We start from the raw sequence: 24,982 nt of genomic DNA, 5'->3' as shown, positions 1-24,982 counted from the left end.
CTATCTTGGAAATGTCCCTCTCCTCTCTTCTTATTAATTTGCTTGAGATAGGATTTTGCTATGTAGCTGTGGGCAGCCTGGAACTTGATATGTAGACCAAACTCATGGCAATCCTCTTGCCTCAACTTCTCAAGTGCTAGGATTTAAAGGCATGTGCTACCATGCCCAGCTCTCTTGATTTTTATTTTACTTTATAAACTTTATTATAAAAAAAACCTTGCACATAAATGAAAACATCACACACCAAAATTAACCAGACCGCCAATTTATATAACTTAATGAACATATATACAGTTAGAATTGGCATTTGAGACGGAAGCTATGAGGCGTCACATTAAAATTTACCCTTTCAGTATTGAATATATTTTATGCATTTATCCATAAATATCTTCTTGTTGATTTATTTGCTCATCTTATTTTTTTTATTAGTTCCTGCCTTTTTATTAACTCATACACAACTCCTTGTCTTCTGGTTTGGAGAAGCAGTAAGTCAGACAACACATGCCACAGGAATGTCTGTCAAATGGCAGTGCATGTTTTCATGCACACACGTTCATCAGAAGGGCACGAAGGGCACTCCCGGCGAAGGGAGCTAATGGTGCCATTTCCATCCACCTTATAGTATTTCAGCACCGTCAACTTAAGCTTCTTCCTCTTTTGTCCATTCTTTTTGGGAATGTTGTAGGACTTCATCCTCTCCTCAGCACCACCACGGAGTCTCAACACAGAATGAAGGGGGGACTCTTTTTAAATGCTATGGTCAAAGTCTGGCATCTCCCAGCCACTTACCAGCAAAGAGCCTTTGCTGATCAGCAGGGATTTCTTCCTTGTCCTGGATGGTGGTCTTGACACTTTCTGCAGTGTCTGAGTGTTCAATCCCAAGTGTGATGGTCTTCCTGGAAGGGTCTTTATGAAAATCTGCATTCTGGTGGCTGTTCCACTGCCATTGGTAGATCGGAAAGTTATTATTTCTTTTGAGACAAGGTCCTGCTATGTATACCTGGCTAGTCTAGAACTCACTATGTAGCCCATGCTGGGGTCAAACTCATGATATTCTTCCTGCCTCCAGCTCCTAAGTATCATACTGGCTTCTCTTCATATTTAAATAACCACCACGACTTACTATCGTACTTTCTCCATCTCTGCTGCCACCACCCTGGGCCAAGTCATTACTAATCACCTTCATCCAGTTCCCCACCCCAACCGACTAAGAGGTTTCATTCCGTCCAATATTACCACGAGCCATGCACTCTAAGGTCCTCAGCCTTCCTAATGCCTTCAATCCAGTTCCTCATGCTGTGGTGACCCCCCAACCATAAAATTATTTTTGTTGCTACTGTAATTTTGCTACTGTTATGAATTATAATGTTAGTATCTGATATGCAGAATACTGATATTTGACCCCTGTAAAGGGTCTTTCCATCCCCAAAGTTGTCTCGACTCACAGGTTGAGCACCACTGTTCTAGAATATAGTCTGTCTGTCTGTCTTTCTTTCTTCCTTTCTGCCTTTCTCTCTCTCTCTCTCTCTCTCTCTCTCTCTCTCTCTCTCTCTCTCTCTCTCTCGAATTTTTATGCTTGTGAGTGTTCGCCTGTATGTCTGTGCACCATGTTTGTGCCTAGTATTGGAGGAGGCCAGAAGAAGGCATGGATCCCTTGGAACTGGAGTTACAGAAGGTTGTGAGCCACTATACGGGTGCTGGGAACTGAACCCAGGTCATTTTTGGCTACAGAACGAGTTCAAGGCCACCAGATACTACATGACAAAAACTGATAGATAGATAGATAGATAGATAGATAGATAGATAGATAGATAGATAGATAGATATATGATAGATAGGTGACAGATAGATATAGATAGATAGATAGATAGATAGATAGATAGATAGATAGATAGATAGATGATAGATAGGTGACAGATAGATATAGATAGATAGATAGATAGAAGACAGACAGATAGATACATAGCTAGACAGACAGATAGATGATGAATAGAAGACAGACAGAGAGATAGACAGACAGACAAATAGTTTTCTTATAGTCATTCTTCTATCTGTGATAGATAATTTTATATATCAGTCTGACTGGCCTGGCTTAAAGGATGCTCAGTTGGCAAAGCACTGTCTCTGGAAGTGTGTTGGTGAGGACGTTTCTGGACAAGACTAACATCAGAATGAGTAGATGGAGTGCTATGGTTTTATACAAACTTGAGGGTCCCCCCCCCAGTGTTGGTTCAGGTGTTAAAGGTTGAGTCCTCAGCTTGGAGTTACTGAAGGTTGTAGAGCTTTTAAGAGGGCGTCTGATGGGAAGAGGTTTGGGAGATTGCCCATGGAGAAGATGCTGGGATCTCAGCCCAGACTTGCTCTTGCTTCCGCTGCCGTAAGGTGATCAGTTTTGCCTTTCACGCTCTCTCATCAGGATGTATTTTTGGATGCTGGCCCCCAAACTACAGGCATCAACAATATACTGGAATTTTTATTTTATTATTTTCAAGACAGGGTTTCTCTGTGTAGTTTTGGAGCCTGTCCTGGAACTCGCTCTGTAGACCAGGCTGGCCTCGAACTCACAGAGATCCGCCTACCTCTGCCTCCCGAGTGCTGGTATTAAAGGCATGTGCCATCACCACACAGCTGGAATTTTTAAAAAACTGTAAGCCAGCCAGGTGGTGGTGGTGCATGCCTTTAATCCCAGCACTCAGGAGGCAGATTCAGGCGGATCTCTGTGAGTTCGAGGCCAGCCTGGGCTACAGAGTGAGTTCCAGGAAAGGTGCAAAGCTACACAGAGAAACTCTGTCTCCAAAAATCAAAAACTAAAAAAAAAAACTCATAAATTTATCTCAGATATCTGCTATGATAATGGAGACTAGCCAGTAAAGCGGGGGGGGGGGGGGGGGGGGGGGGGCACCAGACAATCCACAGACAGTCTGGATGGAACAAAAACGTGGAAGAAACGTCAATTTTCTCTCTTTACTCGATGTAAGACATCTATCATCTCTTGCCTTTAGACATCAGAATTCCAGGTCCTCACATATAGCATTTGAGAACACACAACACTGGTCTTCCAGTTCTCAGATTGAAACGCCAGTAGGTATCCTGGTTTTCCAGCTTGCAGAGGGTAAAGGAGGGAACTTCTCAACATCCATAATCATGTAAATCAATTCCCATAATAAATTCCCCCTTATGCATATACATATATTCTATTGGTTCTGGTTCTCTGGGGAATTTAATACACCCTGCCAATCTACTTTCCTCATGGGAGACAGTCTCTCTCCTTTTCTCTTGTTCTCCCTCACCCCTGCTGTATGTTAAAATGCAAACCTGATTTTTTTTTCACCACTTGATGTAAGGACCAAACTAGATTAAGTATATAAAGGATTTAGAAAGTGCCAGGCATACAATAGTCACTAAATGTAAGTAGTGGAGATACATTGTCTAATTTAGCAAATGATTTTGGAATAACTGGCCAGTCATGAAAGAAGGAAGGAAAGAAAGAAAGAGAGAAAGAAAGGAAGAGAGAGAAAAAAGAGAAAGAGAGAGAGAAAGAAAGGAAGGAAGGAAGGAAAGAAGGAAGAAAGACTCACCTTATTCCTTAGACTCAAGAAAAGAAAACCACAAAAACACTTGGAGAAACTATGTGGAAATACTATATACTCTTGGAGGTGAAGTACGTTTTTCAAGACATGTCCCCAAAGCCAGGATATATCAAATACTAGGCACAGACAGGTGTAAATATCTTGTATACCATAATCTATACCAAAGGACAACAAACAGAGATCTTTTTACTTTTTAATTGGGAAGTGCTAATAACCAACAGAGAAACTGCCAATAAAGACCAGGGGAGGTTCAAATTGCACAAAGAGACAATTTACAAAATATGAACTACAAGTGATCATAGGAAAATCATTAACCATAGAAGGAAAATATGAGCAAAATAATGAGGTATTATATGTTGGCAAAATTAGGAAAACTGACTCTGCTCATAGGTAAGGAAATAGAGTACTTTGGATAATAATATAAATTTGGAAATAGTTTGGCAATGGGTTAGCACAATATCAAATGTGTATGCCTCTTAGTATAGTAATCTCACTCCCAGACACTTGAAGATTTAAATAATTCAAGATAGACGTGTACCAAGAATGTTCACTGCATAATTTATAATAAGATTAGAAATAAATACTTACCAAAACACAGCTCGTGCCTGTAACCCAGAACTTTGGAGGTGGAGTCAGGAGAATTAAGAATTCAAGGTCATCCATATAGTGACTTGCAGGTCTCATGAATTACATGAGACTCTGTCTCAAAAATATGAATAAATAAAAAACAGAATTTACCAAACAACTCTGGTGTTTTTTGAAAGGTGATCTGATGTTTTTTTTAAAAAGATTAAATTTTACGATTTTAATTATGTGTGTGCTGCTATGTGCACAAGAGTACGGGTACTCTAAGATGGATGCACTGGGTTCCCCTGGAGCGAGAGTTACAGATGATTGTGAGCTGGCTCATGTAGATTCTGGGAACCAAACTCAGGTCGTCTGCAAGAGCAGCAGACGATTGTAACTGCGGACCATCTCTAGATCCACAACCCTATCATTGATGCTGGGGATGAAGGAAAATTAAAGAGACCAAGATGTGGCCCCTTCTCTCACAGGTTATGTTTTAAGAGTCAGAAAGAAGCTGGGCAGTGGTGGCACATGCCTTTAATTCCAGTACTCAGGAAGCAGAGGCAGGTGGATCTCTGTGAGTTCGAGGCCAGCCTGGTCTACAGAGCAAGATCCAGGACAGGCTCCAAAGCTACACAGAGAAAACCTGTCTCAAAACAAAACAAAACAAAACAAAACAAAACAAAAACTCTGAAATGGCAAATGTTCTGAAGACATAAAATATCCCCTTAGAGGAGACTTTCCTTTGAGATACTATAAAATAGTAACCAGAGCAGAGGTATCTTTGGTAAGCTAAACCTAAAACCTTTGGAGGGGGGGCATGTGTCTCCCCACACATGTATGCTAAGGGTGAGTGTGTGCTTAGCTACAAAGACTGTTAACCCAGGATTAAACTAAACAGACTTCTGACAGTACTGAGTCAAGAATACTATACTTAGGCCAGGCAGTGGTGGGACACGCCTTTAGTGCAGGCAGATCTCTGTGAGTTCAAGGCCAGCCTGGTCTACAGAGTGGGTGCCAGGACAGCCAGGACTACACAGAGACACTCTGTCTGGAAAAAAACAAAAACAAACATAAAGAATACTACATCTGATTAAGATGTCAACTACACACACAAGCCAAAGGAGACATTTCTAAACAAGTAAGAGTTTAGAAAAATCAAAGTATATGATCACTTCTCTGTGGGAGGGGTACTTAAGATGAAATCAAGTCAGCTAAGAGAGGAATAAAGATTCTGGGGCTAAGGGAGCGTTCAGCATCAGAAACACAATGGCACAGTGACTTCAAGGTTCTGAGGGGAAGAAAATGAAACTCATGAATTGTATTCTCGGCCCGGTTGTCCTTCCAGTCCAATAGTAAGGGACATAACTGGAAATGCTTGCAAATGTTTTCCAAAGGAAGCTTAGCTGGTGGACACTCCTTATCACTTGTACTGAAGTTTTGCAGCTAACTAGCAGTGGCGTAGTTTTCTATTGCAGACTGGATGCCTGTGTAAGCGGTTCCTCCCCCTTCCTCTATCACACACTGAAATCAAACTCTCAATTAGTTAGCTAATGCTGTACAATTACCTTTGGGGGCTAATTAAGCCACTTACGAAAAACCTTAGCTCTCCACCAGGGGAGGACAGAGTGAGAAGTCAACTGTCTGCAGGATTGGCGACTGCAGCTCTGTTCTCTATGGACCGTCACCAAAACCCAACCAACTCCACGCCCTGACCTCAGCCTCCCAGACGGTGAGAAATAATTTTTTATCATTTATGAGTCACTCAACTGACGGTGCTTGTTTCTGTGGTGACGGCGTATGTGTGGTGCAGTGTGGGGTCTTGTTCATTTGTTGAGGCAAGATCTTGCTGTGTAGCCCAGGTCCCGGGTTAGTCTTGAACTCCATGTGTCTTCGGCTGGCTTTGAATTACTGGTTCTTTTGCTTTAGCTCTGTGAGTGCTAGGGTTACAGGCAAGGGCTGCCATGTTCAACTTCTCTAGCACTTTGTAATAACAGCTCAAATTTGGACTTTCATTCATATAAATTGTTAAAGCTGTCTTAGTCTTATAGAAAGTGTATATTGCGCTTGGTGGTGGTGGTGGCGCACGCCTTTAATCCCAGTACTCGGGAGGCAGAGGAAGGTGGATCTTTGTGAGTTCGAGGCCAGCCTGGTCTACAGAGTGAGATCCAGGAAAGGCACAAAGCTACACAGAGAAATCCTGTCTCGAAAAACAAAAAAAAAAAAACAACAAAAAAAAAAAACAAAAAAAAGTGAACATGGGTAAATTTTCAAATGTTTATTGTCTGTGACTTTCCTAATTCCTATGTTTTGATCATGGTGGAGAGGTTATTTCTTTATTCATTTTTGGATTCTTTTGGTATTTGTAATTATTAACCCTTTAATCATTACAGACATTGCAAATATGTCACTCCATTCTATCATGTCTTTCAATTTTGTTTATTGTGTTTTTAACTCTATAATTTAATTTTAAAATTGTTTTGCTAAACTTTTAGATTTTTAGATATTATAAAAGGAGAATTTCACTAGGTGGTGTTGTCATATATCTTTAATCCCAGTACTTGGGAGGCAGAGGCAGAGGCAGGGGGATCTCTGTGAGTTTGAGGCCAGCCTCGTCTACAGAGTGAGTTCCAGTACAGCCAGGGCTACATAGAGAAATCTGTCTTGAAAAACAAAAACAATTTAAAAAAAAAAAAAAAGAGGAGAATTTCAACCACAAGATTTAAAGCATACTCTCCTATATTTTCTCTTACCTCACATTTTCATCTTTTGATTACCTTTTAAGTTATCAGATTCCTATAAACCAAGATTATAAGATTTAGATGAGAGGGCTGGGGTAGCGGCTGGAGCCAAGGCTCAACAGTTAAGAGCACCTATGTTGAGCAGCTCACAACCACCTATTCCTTCAGCAGCAGGCAATCTGATGCCCTCTTCTGTCTTCCACGGACACCTGCACACTTAGACACACACACACACACACACACACACACACACACACACACAAATAAAAGTTAAATGTAGCCGGGTGGTGGTGGTGGTGGCGGCGGCGGCGGCGGCGGCGCACGCCTTTAATCCCAGCACTCGGGAGGCCAGAGCCAGGCGGATCTCTGTGAGTTCGAGGCCAGCCTGGGCTACCAAGTGAGTTCCAGGAAAGGCGAAAAGCTACACAGAGAAACCCTGTCTCGAAAAACCAAAAAAAAAAAAAAAAAAAAAAAAAGTTAAATGTAGTAAGATGATCAGACTCACAGTGAACAAAGGTGAGGTGCAAACCGGAATGCCAGCTGATACACAGTGAAAATACACACCACAGTAAAGAGAACTTTTTAAAAACAGGATGTTTGAGACCTTGTCAAAGACATCCTCAGTCTATAGATACCTATAAAATAAAATTAGCAAAATGGACGGGGGCTAGAGAGTTGGCTCAGTAGCTAAGAACACTTGTTGCTCTTGCAGAGGACCCAGCTTTGATTCTCAGCACCTTCTCGACAGCTCACAACCATCTGTAACTCCAGTCCCAAGAGATCTGGCCTCCATGGACACCAGACATGGAAGTAGTACACATAAACACATGCAGGCAAAAACACTACTACACATAATAAAATAAATAAACCTTTAAAACGTTAAAAATAATAATGAAAAAGATTAGTGAACTGGTACCCTCATAGGATTTAAGAATGAGTAATAAAAAGAGAAGAATATTTTATCCATATCCAAAATGAGAAGAATGCTGGAATCCAAACTAGATCTGTGTAACCTAAATGGGTCAGGGCATCTCATCAGCCAGAGGAAATGAGTGGCCCTGAGACTTATGACTGAAATCTTCACGGTCCGTATTTCTAGTGCTTTTCTCCTATGGGCAGAATGCAGCCAGCTAATGGCTAGTTCTTTGCCTTTCACTCTTCCAAGTTGCACTATAGATCAGGCTGAAGCATCCTTGCCTCAGAGGTGTCATCCCCTCGAGTCAGAGAGCAATTCCCAAGGGCCCAGGGGACTCGGAGCTCCTTTCGTCACCTGATGACTGAGTTCAGTTCTCTCAAGGACACCTAGACTGGTGAGTTATGCACAATAACTTAGGACAGAGTGGGGGGGTGAATAATACATGACAGTGTGTAACAGATGAAACCCTGACGGGACAAGAGAGCCACTGAAGGCTTTGAGGGCTGGGAATGAGTGATGAACGAACGGAAGGAGGAGGATGGGCTTGTCAGTCACATGCTGGCGAGGGCTGCAGCCCAGGAATAGTATAGACTAGGTAGGAAGTGGCCACAGTCATCTCGGCAAGGAAAACTCTAAATTCTAGACCTGTAACGGATTCTCTCTGTCCTCAGCGTGCAGTCTAACCCCTGGCGGGCTTGTGTCCAATGAATGCTAAGTGGCTCATTTCAATCAGCGTAATACTTTTCAAGTGAAGTGGTACTTTCAGGGACTTAAAGTTTGGAGGCCCAAATATTGCTTATCTTGTTAATTTGCCAACGCTATTACCTTGGTTTATTGGAATTTTCCTTGGTACTCCTACAACCGTTCATTGAAGATCCACACTGTAATATAATCCTGATGGTTACTTGGGACTGACCTACAAGTAAGCATAGAGATACAGAGACTTTTCAAGGACAGAAAATGACAATCCAGACATTAAAGAACATAACACAAATTCTGAGGTGTGGTCCAGGTCCAGCATCATATGCCCGGAATCCCAGTACTGCGGAAGCAGAGGCAGAATGACCAGGAGTTCAAAGCCATCAGCAGCTACGTATTGAATTTGAGGCAGGCCTGTGCTATATGAGACCTTGTCTCCAAGGAAAAAAATAGAGAGAAATAAAATTTGTCGTATCATTTTTCTGAAAAATAATAATTATTTTCACTTTTATGATGACAAAACTCGAGCCACAGATAAGTTACAATAGTGGTCTTTGAATTTCTTGAGCATGTCTACCTATCAGTTAAAATGATACACATATTGTTTCCTCCTATATATGTAGATTAATTTATAAAATGCCATAATCAGTTAATAACTTAAGGTACAATAAATACATTCATAGGAAGAGTCATCATGATAGATCTAAATCCATACTTTTGAATTTATTTATTAATTTCTTTCGAGACTGGGTCTCACTATGCAGCCTTGGCTGGTTGGCCTAAAACTAGCTCTGCTATATAAACCAGGCTGGCTTTAAACTCACAGAGGTCTGCCTGCCTCTTCCTCTCAAGTGCTAGGATTAAAGGCTGCTCCCTCCCCTTCCACTTTTAAAAGAAAGCAAATAGGTTTATTCAGTATACTACATACAGCAGCAACAGAAGTCCATTCAGCCAATAACTAATTATTTCAGAAAAATTAATAATTTCAGAAAGATTGTGGACTTCTTGGGTCCAGTTAGCTTGAAGGTGTTTTCATCTACTTATCTACCTAGGCGCTCCTAAGAGTCGAGATGATTATTTATGCTCACATTTGCTTGTTCATTTTGTTTCTATCTCAACTCATATTTCTTGCAGGAATCTTTGTAAATCATGTTTATTCTAGGAAGATGTTTAGCTGCAGTTGGTTGGCACTATCAGCAAATCACTCCCCTGGGCGCAAGTGAACAGCGTCATCGTGAGCCCTTATGTTGTTGAGGTCCTTGGGAGCTTAGAAAGACAAATACTCCAAAATATGCCCCCTTGTACCTCTGGTTGAGAGCACTTGAGGGCCAGCAGGAAGAGGCTTCCCCAGAAGCCTTCCTAAAGACCAGATCCACCAAGAGGAGCACAGTGGCTTTCAGATGTCTTACTGAAATGTCTCGAACCAAGGAGCGCCGTGACTTATATCATAGGGGAAGAGCCTGGAAGCGGGAGCCCGAACAAGCTTTACCCCAGACCCTTATCTGTGTTCTGGGCTCCTTCTCTCTCCTGCTATCCCCCTGAAACTGCCTACAGCCCCTTCCCTTTGCACTCTGCTCTGAAGAAGGGATTTAAGCCTCAGTCATCTGACCCCTCTGTAAGTTTCTTGTGTGCACCTAGGCATACAGGTGTTCCCTCCTGTTAATCTACCTCTGCCTGTTTGTTTCAACAGATAAGGAAACTTGATTGGGCAAAGCTGCATTTCTCTGCATCCCCATCTCCCTTCAGAGTGCAGATCTCTACCCCAACAAGCAACCGAATGACTTACTAAGTGAAGGTGCGAAGGTGCTTGTCTCAACATATGTTTCAATCGACAAGACCCAGTTTCTTCTTCTCCTCCTCCTCCTTTCTTCTTCTTTACATTAGGAATGCATATAAATTGTAGTTCTAGCTAGGATTTCTTTTTCTTACCTAAGGAATCATCTTTGAAGAACGCCTTGCCAACAGGATTGCTTCAGATATATGATCATATAACACGAATCTTAAAAGGTCTTGATAAAAAAAAATGGAGCCAGATATTGGGGTGAAAGCTGAAAGATCAGAGAAACAGAACAAGCCAGGCATGTTCTTACCTCTGCGAAATCCTCAGCCTCAAGAGAGAGACTTCCTGTTTACTCATGCCTTATATACCTTTCTGTGCCCTGCCATCTTCCTTCCTTCCTAGTGCTGGGATTAAAGGCATGTGCCACCATGCCTGGCTCTGTTCTCAGTGTGAACTTGAACTCACAGAGATCCAGATGGTTCTCTGCCTCCTGAAGGCTAGGATTAAAGGCATGTGCTACCACTGGCTGACCTCTATGTTTAATATGGTGGCTGGCTTTGTCCTCTGATCCCCAGGCAAGTTTTATTGGGGTACACAATATATCACTATATGGTCAGAAGTCTTCAAGATGGTGCCATCCTTCCTAATTCAGAGTCTTCCTAAGGAAGCTGTACTGAGGAAGACGTGTGTTCATCCATGCCTAGACATATGGTCCTGGCTGGTTTTTGTTATTGTTGTTTTGTTTTTTTTCCAGATTGACACAGCTAGAGAGTTATCTGGGAAGAGGGACCTCAATTAAGAAAATGTCTCCAGGGGACTGGAGAGTTGGCTCAGTGGTTAAGAACACTGACTGTCCTTCCAGAGGACCGAGGTTCAATTCCCAGCACCCACATGGCAGCTCACAATTGTCTGTAACTCCAGTTCTAGGGGATCTGACACCCTCACACAGACATGCATGCAGGCAAAACACCAATGCACATGAAATAAATAAATCTTAAAAAGAAAATACCTCCATTAGTAATATAGACAAGTCTATAGGGAATTATTCTTGATTAATGATGGACCTGGGGAGGCCTCAGTCCACTAGGGTGGTGCCACCCCTGGGCAGGAGTTCCTGGGCTCTGGAAGAAGGCAGGCTGAGCAAGCTGTGGGGAGTAAGCTAGTTAGCAGCACTCCTCCATGGCCTCTGCATCAGCTCCTGCCTCCAGGTTCCTCCCTTGAGTCCTGTCTTGGCTTCCCTCTAATGGACTGTGATCAGGACATATAAGCCAAGTAAACCCTCTTCTCCCCAAGATGTTTTTGTCCATGGTGTTTATTACAGCAATAGAAAGCTGACCATGTGTTCTCTGGATCTTCCTGCCCACTGGCATGGTAGATGAACCAACTCTGAGTGTGATAGCATAGTGTGGTCTTTCTCAGTTTTAAGGCCCTAGAACTCAACCCCGCTTATTCACATTTTTCTGTTGGCAACCATAAGAAGAGGTGGAATCTCAAATGGACTTGTTCGTGGAAGAAACTTTCAGAAGAGACCTTGTGTCACTGAAGTGAGAGCCTGTGGCCCTGGGACTTACCCAGACCCAATTAAGGGCTGGCTTCCCTCCCATGCCTGATACATGACCACACTATCACCCTTCAGGGTCAGGGCCAAGTGCCTGGTTGTCTCTTCTTCACCAGTGTGGCCACTGCATGGAACATCTAGGAGGTGTTAGGCAGGAAGGTGGGAGGGGGCAGGTCCCACCATCCCAGGGGTCAGATTTTGACTATGGAGTAGTGTCTTGGTTACAAGGAATGTTGCTGAAGCCTTATGCCCAAGTAGGTACAGGGGTACAGTGCCACCCTCCCACCATACCGATAACTTGTCCTTCCTGCCTCTTCTGCAGGTGACTGATCCCTTCCACAGGTGGCCAGACTCTGCTTGGAAAGGCAAAAGAAGTAGTCATACCTTTCTCAGCCTTAAAACTGAGAAAGACCACACTATGTTATCACACTCAGAGTTGGTTCATCTACCATGCCACTCATTGATACAACATCTGCTCCTGACAAAGGACATGTTAGGCAGCCCCATCTCTATGTCCCTGCACACCAAAAGACTAAGAGTCATTTTGTTGTATGTCTTGAGACAGGGTGTAGCTCCTGCTGGCCCGGAATTCACTATGTAGCTGATGGCCTTGAAGTCCTGATTCTCTCTCTGGCCCCCTTTTCCTAGGAGTGTACCACCACATCTAGCTAAGACTCAGGGTCTTTGATGACCTGGAAGTCAACCATTCCCTTCCATGACCCCTTTTGAGATAGAATTGTCTGAACTTGGCCAGAAATCTCAACACCAAACTAAACACACCACTCTTAGCCTAAATAAAGCTTGATTCCCTCACTCTGCCTTCCTTCTTTTGAATACCTTGGGAATTTACTCCCAAATGCCCGAAGTGAGCACAGAAAAGTAACCCCTCCCCCCCAGACTCCCACAATTCATTTAATACAGCAAGCTGGAGAGGCAGGCACTATCATTTTCACATCTTACATATAAATGGGGAAACTGAGTCATGAGACGTCCATCTTTGCCTGAAGTCAGTCTGAGGCACCTTCGTAGGGAGGTCACCTGGTTGACAGTGAACTGGCATTTGAACCCAAGCAGTCCTCCTTCAGAGCTCTGCTCTCCACCACCGCACTGGGCATGGCAATCAGCTTTTCGTAGACAACCGATGCTTCCTCAGTAAAGCTCGTCTCTGAGCCCAGTAGAGAACCTTACTGATCTGTGTCCTACAGGCGATACAAATACTGTCTTCTCCCCAGCTGCCTTTTAGCCAAATTGCTTCTCCCCTAAAGACCTTCTTACACAGAAACTCTGAACTGCTGCCTCACGTGCCCTTCGTTTTGATCCTCCTCAAGGCCCCTGGGATCCCCATGGACACCTTCATTGGTGGTCCTGTCTGCTTTCAATGATATTCCTTCACACTCCTTAAGGGAACACCTGCAGTGCTCACTAGCCGAATGTTTACTCCTCTTTCTGGCGGGAAGATGAAAGCAAGCAAGGAGAGCTGGGTACACACACATCCATCAACTTGAGCTTTTGATCTCTCTGCCCGGGAAGCAGATTTCACATCCAAGCCAACTGCAACATGTTTTACTAGTGAGGTCTCCTATGCTACCCCATCCAGTCTGGAATGGAATCTGCACAGTGGTGAGACTCAATGCCATGCTCGTCAAGGGCCCGGCCTTGCTCTGCTGTGGAAGCAGTGAACACTCTGCAGAACACAGTCCGTTCCTGAGCAGTACTGGGTCCCAGACTTAGGAGTACTGCCCATTATACATTCATACCAGGAACCACAGATGGCGGGGGCAGAGAGGGACTTGATGGGCCCCAACATCAGCCCCCAAGCCCCATCCAGGGCTGCATCCTGCATCCTTGAGTTTTTGTGTTCTGATTCAGGACCGGGGAGATAACCTGGGCCTATGGCTCTCTGGAAGAAAAGGGATTGGCGAGCAGATGAAGGTCTTCCATGAGGGGATGGCAGGCAGTAGCTGGAGTAGAAGAAAAGCAGTCAGTGCACGCAAGAGGGGGTGGGGGAGCCAGCTGTGGCTGGGGCCAGACAGCTGGCTGGCCAGAAGAAACCCTTCTGGATGTCATTCAGGCCCCGAAATGCGCCCTCAGCAGGGTAAGTTATTGCAATGCCCTTACAAATATAAAGTGCTGTACAAAACACTAAATCTAGAATGGCTAATAATTTTGTTATGTTAAAGCATTCGTGTCAGGTAATTAATGTACTCATTGTGATCATTTAATTTTATGGCAGGTAGTGTAGGGCTGGACAGAAATAGGGCTCTTTGGCCCAGTCCACTCATTTCTCATTAGATAAGCCAGCAAGCAGTATGTTCTCCCTCTCCGTGGCACCAAGGCCTTGCTTGAGGGAGCTGCTGCAGGGGACTCACTCAGCCCCAGAACCTCCACCTAGACGGTAGGCTGGAAGGTTTCTTCTTCCTTGGCCCCTGGTGCCTACAGGTCCTGGTGCCCCCCTGGTGGTGCCTGAGACACTACATTTCCTCCAAGGAAATTCACAGTCCCATGAGAGGCAAAAAGAAGCCTAGTCTCCTGGACACAAACATTTTCTTTGACGAGAGTATCTCAAACTGTACAAGCTAGGCAAAGCAAGGGAGCTGGTGCTGCCATGGGATCTGAGATCACCAAGCAGGGGGCAAGGCTTTGTAGGAGAGAGCACCCTGGGGGTGAGGGAGGGACTGGGAGGGACCCAGAGGCTGAGCCATCTTGCCCCAGAAAGCCCCAAGGGAAAGCTCTCCAGGCTCCTGCCCCCAGCACAGAATACCATAGCATTGTCCCTGCCCTTTGCCCTGTCTGTTGAAGATTGTGCTGTAAGCAGAACACCATCTTCCCTTGGCCCTCTCTGTTCCTTCCCCCTGCCCACCACCCCCCTGCCTCCCTCCCCAACACACTCCAAACCAAGGTGGGCTTTCTTACTCCTTTCCCCAAACTGTTCCATCATCTTCTCGGTTAGGAACTCTTTCTTTTTAAGTGGGTCCCAAAGAAGAGCATCATCTTCCACCTGCCCTCAGTCACAAGCTGTTTACAGAGAGAAGCTCGGGAGACAGGGCTAGGCCTTGCTCCCGTCCTGAACAAGTCCCAAGTCCCTCAACTTTATACCTGTCTGAATCCACACAAATGCGTGGTGGACATCTGTCCCCATCTCCACCCTCTTTGCTGACTCCTGTGTGCTTACAGGCGGTGACCAGATGGCTTCGCTGTGCTGGGTATATTGATTGGCTGTGATACACACTGAGGTACATATCTTACAGAATCCTCAACTGTGATTGATGCTTTCCCTCCTCTCTGCCTCCCCTTACTCTCTCTCTCTCTCTCTCTCTCTCTCTCTCTCTCTCTCTCTCTGTGTGTGTGTGTGTGTGTGTGTGTGTGTGTGTGTCTGTCTGTCTGTCTGTCTGTCTGTCTGACTCATAAGTATCCACATGGTGCTAACAATAAAGTGGGGACACAGATAGCTCTATAGCAATTCCAGTACAGTATTCTCGGGCAAGAGGAGGCACCAGAGAGTCAAGAGGTGAGAAAAATCATTATTTGTATTCATTTCTTTCTTCACCGCTTTAACAAAACACTTAACAGAAAGCAAAGTCAGAAAGGCAAGATGCATTTGGGCATACAGTTTAAGGAGCCCAGTAAGGCATGGTGACTGGCTCTGTCCATGGTGCAGGGAACTTGGGATATAGTTGTTACATCTCAGCAGACCAAGAAATACAAAGATCAGGCCCAAAGTAAAGCCTGGCTCTATCCCTCAAGGCCCATGCCCCACAGTCTGTCTGTCTGTCTGTCTGTCTGTCTGTCTGTCTGCCTCACTCTCATTTTGCCTGGATGCCCCTTCATTTCAGGAGATGGAAGGAATAGCATCCAATAACTAACACGTTTATCACCAGTCTGGAGAACAGAAAGCTTTTCAATATATCCCCCTCACAGTATTTCCTTTACTAAAGTCAGCAACAGTCTTCTGGATGACCCATCAACTCCAGGCTACTTGTCATCTGGTAGGAGCACCCCGACCACAGCTAACTGGATCAGGAATGGGCACCTGACCTGACCCAAAGACAGACAGCCAATCTTTTGACAGCCAACCCAGCTAGCTGATCATGACCCTGCCAGTCTCAGAATTAGTGTGTCCTTAAGAAGCTCGTTGACAGTAGGACCATTCTTCACTCAGTTGAGGTGACACACAACTTCCGTCTTCCAGAGCAATGCTTGATATGGAGAGCTTTCTACTCATCAGCTTGCGTCTCAGAGTGACAATAACAGCACTTCTATCTATTGGGACATCACTGTGCCAGGGGCTGAAGCAAAGCACTTAGTGTCTATTGTCCCATTTAACATACCTATCATTCTTCAGACATCGGCTGCATCTGTGGCCTCATTTTACAGGTGCTGGAACTAAGCCTCATAGGTAAGTATCTTGGGTCACACGGTTGCTAGGTAGCAGAGCTGGAACTTGAACTCAGGCAGTCAAATGCAAGAATTGGCATACACAGTCACTGCTCGTTCTAGACTGCTTCCTCTTGTGCCATGCTGCTGAATATAATGGCTTTCTATCCCAAAATAAGCACTTTGTCTGCTCTGTGCCAGGCTCTGTGCTTTAGACAAGATCGATTGATATTTCCCACTTGCCAATCACTGTACTAAACTGTACTAAAGAGGAATCTATTAGCCCCTGAATAATTGCAACAACTACAGCTCCCTGCCAAGAGAAGGGGCCTGAGTGCTTTCTTATGCATAAAGGACTAAGTTTAGTATCAAGTAACTTTACCACCCCAGCCACATCTAACTGGATCAGGGATGGGCACCTGACCTGACCCAAAATAGCCAATCTTTTGGCTCACCCAAGAGTCCACGAAAGTCTTAGATGCCATATTCTATGGTAAGGACTGAGGGTGGCTTTGTGGGTAAGAGCACTTCTTGCTTCTGCTGAGGACCTGGGTTCTGTTTCCAGCACCTGCATGGCAGCTCATAACCATCCATAATTCAAGTTCCAGGAGATTCCATGTCTTCTTCTGGCAACCACAGGTACCAGACATGTATATGGTGCACATACATGTGTGCAGGGCAAACACTTACACACATTATATAAAAATAAATAAACCTTTAAGAAGCAAGGGCGAGACACTAAGTGATTATAATGGTGGAAACAGAAAAGGCAGCCAGGAAACCACCTACTTTAGAGAACTGGACTATGGCTGGGTGGTGGTGGCACACGTCTTTAATCCCAGCACTCGGAGGCAGAGGCAGGCAGATCTCTGAGAGGCCAGCCTGGGCTACAGAGTGAGTTCCAGAACAGCCAGAACTACACAGAGAAACCCTGTCTTGGAAAAAAGAAGAAGAGGAAGAAGAGGAGGAGGAAAAAGAGGAGGCAGAGGAAGAACTGGGCTGTATCCTGGACAATGTCCAGTTCCAAAAGTTTGCTATGGCCTGGGTGAAGTCTGGCTGAATGGCTGACCAAATGTCTTGACTTCCTTATTTTTATCTCTCTTCACGATGACCTCCTAGTGTCAAAACCATCGTAAGTATTGTAGCTAGAGTTTTTCTGGTCCTGCCTGACCCACAGTCAGGACAAATCTCTCTCACAGGCCAGTCCCGAAGCCACTCAGACCCAACCAAGTTACCACACAGAGACTTATATTACTTATAAACTGTATGGCCATGGCAGGCTGTAGTGGGTAGCCATTCCAGCTTTGGTCTGGAAGTTCCAACCCCTATTGAGGCTTCAGTAACTATCACGCCTACAAGGCAGGGCCAAGAGAGGGCCCTGAAGACCTGAGATCTGGATGCGCCACCCTCTCTTGTTTGCTGGACCCTGGACACTAGAGGTGGACTGAGGAGAGTTAGTTCTCCAGAGAACACTGCCGGACTGCGCTGCGTCTTTCCCGGAACCCACAACCTACCTATCCCTTCATTTGTAAGTTTCGCCACTAAATAAATCTCCCTTTTAACTACATGGAGTGGCCTTAATAATTTCACCAATAGCAGGCTTCTTGTTATCTAGTTCTTACATCTTAAATTAACCCATTTCTATTCATCTATAAGTTGCCACGTGGCTTGTGGCTTACCAGTATCTTAACATCTGCTTCTCATCTTGGCGGCTGGCAGCGTCTTCTTGCCTCAGCCTTCCACTTCCCAGAATTCTCCTCTCTCCTTGTCCCGCCTATACTTCCTGCCTGGCTACTGGCCAGTCAGTGTTTTATTTATTAACCAATCAGAGCAATACATTTAATATACAGAACATGCCACAGCAAAGTATCCACATGGTGCTAACAATAAAGTAGGGACAAAGATAGCTCTATAGCAATTCCAGTACAGTATTCTCAGGCAAGAGGAGGCACCAGAGAGTCAAGAGGTGAGAAAAATCATTATTTGTATTCATTTCTTTCTTCACCACTTTAACAAAACACTTAACAGAAAACAAAGCAAGGAATGCAAGATTCATTTGGGCATACAGTTTAAGGAGCCCAGTAAGGCATGGTGACTGGCTCTGTCCATGGTGCAGGGAACTTGGGGATTATAGTTCGTTACATCTCAGCAAATCAGGAAATACAAAGATCAGGCCCAAAGCAAAGCCTGGTTCTATCCCTCAAGGCCCTTGCCCCACAGTGACCCACTTATTCCAGCTATTCCCCTCCAATGGTTCTGCAACTTTCCAAAAACAGCACTATCAGCTGAGGAGCAAGTGTTCAAACATGTAATAATTCTAGTGTTATGATTTAGGGGACATTTCAGACCCCAAAATTACAATATTACTTTACTCAAAGTCAAAGCTAACAGCTGGGCATGGTGGTGCATGCCTTTAATCCCAGCACTCTCAGGCAGATCTCTGTGAGTTCGAGGCCAGCCTGATCTACAGAGTGAGTTCCAGGACAACCAGAGCTACACAATGAAATTCTGCCTCGGGGGGAAAAAAAAAAACACACCATTCTCTCTGCCACTTCCTGGACAATGCTACATATAACCTAGGGGACAAAACTGCCTTCAGTTAAGAATTCATATCGAAGAACATGATGCCTCATTCTCATAAAATATCACCTCCTCACTAGTGATTCAGTTGTGCCTACCACAGGTCATCTATTGTGTTACTAGACTGGCAGTTCCTGGTGGTGTGACCTAATCAATGAGTTCCATGTCATGGGCTCACTCTTGCATCTCCTTTGCCGTAGATCAGGTCCATTGGTGGGACATGATGAACACTATATAAAATTCCACATTGGTGAATCAGATACTTTGTGTAAGCCTCTAATCAATGGTGCTAACTAATGCACTGTAGGAGAAAAGGCAACCCAAATAACCAGAATAAGAATATGTCTATTCTTATCAATGTTTCTATTCCTTCCAGAATGGATAGAGCCCCAAACAATCAACTTGCCTTACAAGAGCGTGATGCCACCCTGGGGGTGTTACTGATAGACACAACATTTTGCAGAAGTGGAATCAACTCTGGTGAATGGAACTTGTGCAGATGTGCCCCTGAATAGCTTCCTTCTATCCATCTTTCCCTACCATAATGGTTGCTTCATCTATGCATTCATTTTACCAACAATGGCAAAGTTACGTCAACTGGATAACTCATTTTGCCTGCGTAGTGGTCTAGATCCTCTTCCATACTGACTGCTGTCTGATGGGCATTAACATGGTCTACAGAGACCCTCATACTTTGTGTTCATGTTCTTTGATCCATTCACCTATCACTACCCTGAACTCCTTGTCTGTGACCTTCTAATCTTGCTCCTTTCAGGCACCTGGCCAGTTAGCTCAGTCGTTAACCACTGCTCGTTGGTCTATGTATATATATATTCTAAGCAGGCAAAGCCGATGATCCATGCTCTGCTTATTGGGAGGATTTCCCTTTGCTGCTGTCTTTCACTGAGACCTCTATCCATGTTCAATGTGTGCCACATTGAGTCAGCCCACCCGAGAACCAAAGTATGGCTTTTGCCTCCTCTGCTGACCCCAAGGGATGCCTCCACATAACCTGTGTGTGAGCAGAGAAGAGGTGCTGGTGCCGGGTGCCTCTAACCTTCCTTGCAGCTTGCTTTGCCCTCTGGTCCTGCACCTTCAGTCTGTCCTGCATCTCTCCCATCTTAAGGTGGGAGTTACTGGGCCTACCCACTCTTGCCATCTTCTAACATGGTTAAAAAAAAACTCAGTTTTGTTTGTTTGTTTGTTTTTGTTTTAGACAGGGTTTTTCTGTGTAGTCCTGGCTGTCCTGGAACTCACTCTGTAGACCAGGCTGACCTTGAACTCAGAGATCCACCTGCCTCTGCCTCCCTAGTTCCAGGCTTAAAGGTGTGTGCCACCACCGTCTGACAAGAACTTAGTTTTTTTTTGTTGTTTGTTTTGTTTTTGTTTTTTGAGATAGGGTTTCTCTGTGTAGCAGCCTTAACTGTCCTGGAACTAGCTCTGTAGACCAGGCTGGCCTCGAACTCACAGAGATCCGCCTGACTCTGCCTCCTGAGTGCTGGGATTAAAGGCATGCACTACCACCACTCAGCAAGAACTTAGTCTTTAATTGAAGAACAAATGTAAAGAATCTGTCTTCGAGGCTGGTGAGGTGGCTCAGTGGGTAAAGGCGTTGAAGTCGGATGACCCGAGTTCAATCCCTGAGACCCACATGGTAGAAAGAGAAAACTGAATCCTTGAAGTTGTTCTCTGACCTGCATGTGAGCACATGGTGCCTTCAAGCTCCACCCCATACAAATAAATAAATACATAAATGTAAATAAAGAATCTGTCTTTAAAAATCATATAGAGACCCGGAAAGACGGCTCAGTGGTTAAGAGCACTTGTTCTTGTACAGGTTCTGGGTTCAATTCCCAGCATCCACATGGCAGCTCACAATGTCCATAACTCCAGTTCCAGGGGATCTGACACCCTCTTCTGACCTCCTCAGGCACCAGGCACGCATATGGTACACAGATATACATGTGAGCAAAAACACTCATACAGATAAAGCCGATAAATCTAAAAAATAAAATTGTGTAGGAGCAGGGAAAGTACAGGTTGAGGGAGCACAGCAGAGTTGGGGAGAATTCATATGCTTCTCTTCTAATTGTATGAAATCCTTTTCAATCTGCACAGCACTACTCTAATCCTTTTACACGTGTATTGATTTAATCCACGGAGCCACTAAGTACGAATTACTACTGTAGCCATCAAACAGAAGGAGAAAGCAGAGAGGGGGGAGAGGCAACACCCTGGGGAGCGTGGACTTGGGAAGTGTTGAAGCACAAGACTTCATCCTGGGGCTCCCGGCTTCCATAGCCACACTGTTAGCCATTTTCTTCACGCCAACTTTCCGAGAACTAGAGAGGAGACAGATATGTCTAGGACAGCTAGTGGAGGTGACTTCTTGGGCTGTGGCGTGTTGTGCTGGGCTAAGGAGCATCAGGCCTTTTTTTAGTCAATCCCCCCCTCCACAAACATTTACTAAATATCTAGTTGACACAGACTAAAAAGGAGCGTGTCTTCCCACTTTACCTTTATACCTTACCTTAGGGAAGATTCTCCTGGAAAGGGGAGGTTGCTGCTCAGATTTCGAGAAGACAGGGTGCTTCGTAGAGGGGAATGCATATGTCTGTCTAGAACAGCCCTGAGACCTAGAAGAAGGTGCCGCTGCTGCTGGACGCTTAGAGGCAAACTGCTTTCCTTCCTTGCTTTCTAGAGCTGCCCCCCTGTGGGGTCTGGGCGGAGGTGTGGCTTGTCTGGTCTTCCTTCTCAGAGGTCTCTGGTCCCAGCACCATGATTCCTTCCTGCCTCATGAACCCAAGTTTCTGCTTACGAGGTTGCACCTGCACACTTGACCCCTCGCCATCCGCTGGCTACATGTGGAACTGAAGTCATCAGACCCTGGCCTTAAGGCTCTTTTTAATTAAAAAAAAAAAAAAAGTTTGGAGAATTCATACTCATATTCATATCATGTCCACCCTTCCCTCCCCCTGTTCAACTCCTCCTATGTCCACCCTCTCATATTCATGACCTCTTTTATAATAATTACTGTTACACAGTGTACATGTGTGTGTATAAGACTAACTGAACCCATTCAGTATTGCACAATATGTACACATATTTAATGCTCCCCACTTGGGGCTGGGTAAGCTATCAGGGGACTCACCTCTGAAAAAGATGATCTTCTCTCTCAGCAGCCATTGGTTGCCTGTAGCTCTTCACCTTGGGGTGGGCTTTGGAAATTTCACCTACTAGCATTGACAGGTTACGTGGTGTTGTCCTTAAGGGTCTTATTTAGGCAACCATACGGTTGAGATTTCATGGATGCGGCTTCCTAGTCAGGTCTAGAAGACACTATTTAACACAAGCATCCTGGTCCTCTGGCTCTTACAGTCTTTCGGTCTGTTCTTTTTCAATGTCCCCCGAGTTCCCAGTGTAGATGTCACATTAGATGTACCAATTAGGACTGGACACCCGGTGGTCTCTGCCTTTTGACAAGATGGGCACCTCTACTATGGTAGCCTTTGTTTGCTGCAAGATGAAGGGTGAGAGAGACGCTTATCTGTGGGTCTGAGGATACACATTTAGAATATAGTTAGAAATTATATTGGTTTAGGAAAATGACAGTTGCAGGTTCTTCTCTAGGGTCAGGTCTGTGACCACTCCAGCCATGTGTAGTTGGCTATGGCCTAGGATTTTTTTTAGATTAAATTAAATGTATTATTATCATTATTATTATTAATTATGATTCTGTGTGGGTGGGTGTGCCAGTGTGCCTATGCCGCAGCGCACTTGTGGAGGTCGGATGACAACTTCCGAGAGTCGGTTCTCTCCTTCTACTGGGAGTTCTGGGGATTGAACTCAGGCCATCATGCTTTCGAGGCAGGCGCCATGACCCACTGAATCATTTCTCCAGCACTGGTTTATGATTTTCAGCTCATCCTGGAATGATCAATAATTTGCGTCTTGGAAGCACCTACTATGTGCCAGACCAAGTGTCAAATACAGCGCAGCGCAGGAATGATTTTCTTTCCTTCTCGTGGCAACCCTCTCATTGAGTCCTGAGCTAATGCTGGAGGCAGAGGATACGGTTGGCAAGGAGAAGCAGGCCTGGTGAGGATTTGTGGCCTCCCTTTCCCATCCTCAGCCTCCAGTGCTCTGTGGACCTGAACCTGCTGCTCTGGCTGGCCGCTGGCTTTTGCCTGGTGTCTACTTATCCACTGTCGTGTCCCCGCCGCCGCCAGCTCTGCTCCCTCTCCCTCCACTTCCGCTGAGCCTTCCGCAACCTTAGCACACCACTGCTCCTTCTAGCCAGAGTCCACACTTCCTCTTTTCAAGCCTCGCTTTAAGTCATGCTGACCTCCCTTGCCCTTCCCTGTCAGAACTGATTGCTCCTCCTTTGTGCTGCTCAACAGCACTCATCGCATGGAGCTGTACTTAGTCATTTGGCTGCTCAGTCTGGGAGAGGAGAGGTGCCGGGGCCCTGGTCTCCTTTTTCTCCTTGTCTTTGGGGTTCAGGAGCCTAGTGATTGAGAAAGCCCATGGAGGTTAGAGTAGGGGGGCCGAGAGGTTTGGCCATGGATGTCCTCCACGAGATAGAAGAACTCAGTCCTTCCCCTGCGTGCCTGAACTGGATTTCCCCTCAGCTAGAGGACAGGATGAACTGTCCCTCTTCAGCGCTCCACCTGCCACCTGTCCCCCGTCGGCTAGTCCCTCTGGTCTCGGTTGCTCCCAGCTCTTTCCCATTTAGCAGTATCTGCAGATTTCATTAACTTGCTACTTAACCCCTCTCACTCAGCTCAGCTCTGAAGATGATAAATCAGACCCTGGGCCAGTCCCTGCAGCAGCCCTCTTCTCCAGATCCCCCTCTAACAAGGCTCTGGCTGCCCCTATTCATCACTGGCTGCCCTTTCCCTCTCCTGCACCGCCAGGCCCCCCCACAGACACTGTCGGTGTCAGCATGGCTCAACCACTTTGGACTGAAGCTGGAACCCTATTTGGAGACAGTGCTTAGAGCTGATAAGCTTCCTGGGCCAGTCCTCTTTGACCCTGGCAGGCTGTGGGCCTTGGCTTTCCCTCATAGTGGGGCTAGCCCAAAGACAGTGCTAGGGGCTGTGGATGATGATTAGCTATGGCCTGGGAAAGAATAAAGAAAGCTAATGGAGTACAGAGTTCCTTCCTAGCTAGCCAGCAGGTCAAGTATACTTGTGTGTAAGCGGGTACAGGGCTAGGCTTCAACTGGACCTGTATTCTCACTCCTTTGCGATTCTCCTCAAGATCTCCCCAAGGCCTCTCTTCTGTTGCCTTTTTGGATCTTCTGGGCCTCCGTAGTGTGCCAGAGCTAAGCCAGGGTGGTAGGCAGCGCGGCTTTCCCGGGGGCTTTGCACCATGGTTCTTCCCCCCATCTTCTGCTCCTGCTCCACTTCTAAGTCTACCCGAAGATCACCTAACTGTCTTCCCTCTGTATTTTCTTTCTTTCCTGTCTCCCACGTCTGTAAGCCTGAGGTCCCTCCTCTTAACTTCGTTTTCCTTCTCAGTCCTGTTTCCTCTCCTGCTCTTTTCTTCTTCTTCTTCTTCTTCTTCTTCTTCTTCTTCTTCTTCTTCTTCTTCTTCTTCTTCTTCTTCTTCTTCTTCTTCTCTCTTCTCCTTCTCCTTCTCCTTCTCCTTCTCCTTCTCCTTCTCCTTCTCCTTCTCCTCCTCCTCCTCCTCCTCCTCCTCCTCCTCCTCTCCTCCTCCTCCTCCTTCTCCTTCTTCTTCTTTTTTTCTTTTTTTTGGTTTTTCAAGACAGGTTTCTCTGAGTAGCCCTGGCTGTCTTGGAACTCACTCTGTAGACCAGGCTGGCCACAGACTCAGAGATCCCTTGCCTCTGCCTCCTGAGTGCTGGGATTAAAGGCATAAATCCCTAGAATGGACAACATCAAATGCATTAGAAGTTTAACCTTTTGTAGTCCAGCAGGTTCCTTGCTGTTTCCCCTATCACCTTGCTGGCCCTGGTCCATCACCTTTGTCTCCTCACACACTAGGGTTTTTATACTCCTCTCCCTCACCTTCATACTCAACCTTCATCAGAGACAGTGTTGGCGTCACCCCTGCCTGGTTCACAAAAGGCTTTGAAAAGCATCAGCCATGGCCAGCAAGATGGCTCAGCAGGTAAAGCGCTTGGTGCCAAGCTGGATGGACCTGAGTTTAATC

At 45.4% G+C, this 24,982-nt stretch overlaps 1 pseudogene; it reads right to left on the bottom strand.

Annotated features, from left to right (window-relative positions):
* Nucleotides 1-443: 443 nt before the first annotated feature.
* LOC128096964 (ubiquitin-40S ribosomal protein S27a-like) lies at nucleotides 444-924 on the bottom strand (annotated as a pseudogene).
* Between the last annotated feature and the right edge of the window lie 24,058 nt (nucleotides 925-24,982).

Source organism: Peromyscus californicus, unplaced genomic scaffold (assembly GCF_007827085.1).
Source record: "Peromyscus californicus insignis strain IS unplaced genomic scaffold, ASM782708v3 Scaffold_5__1_contigs__length_169319896, whole genome shotgun sequence".
In the NCBI taxonomy this organism is placed as follows: Eukaryota; Metazoa; Chordata; class Mammalia; order Rodentia; family Cricetidae; genus Peromyscus; species Peromyscus californicus.
The sequence above is the reverse complement of the archived record's forward strand: the minus strand, read 5'-3'. Positions and strand labels throughout refer to the sequence as shown.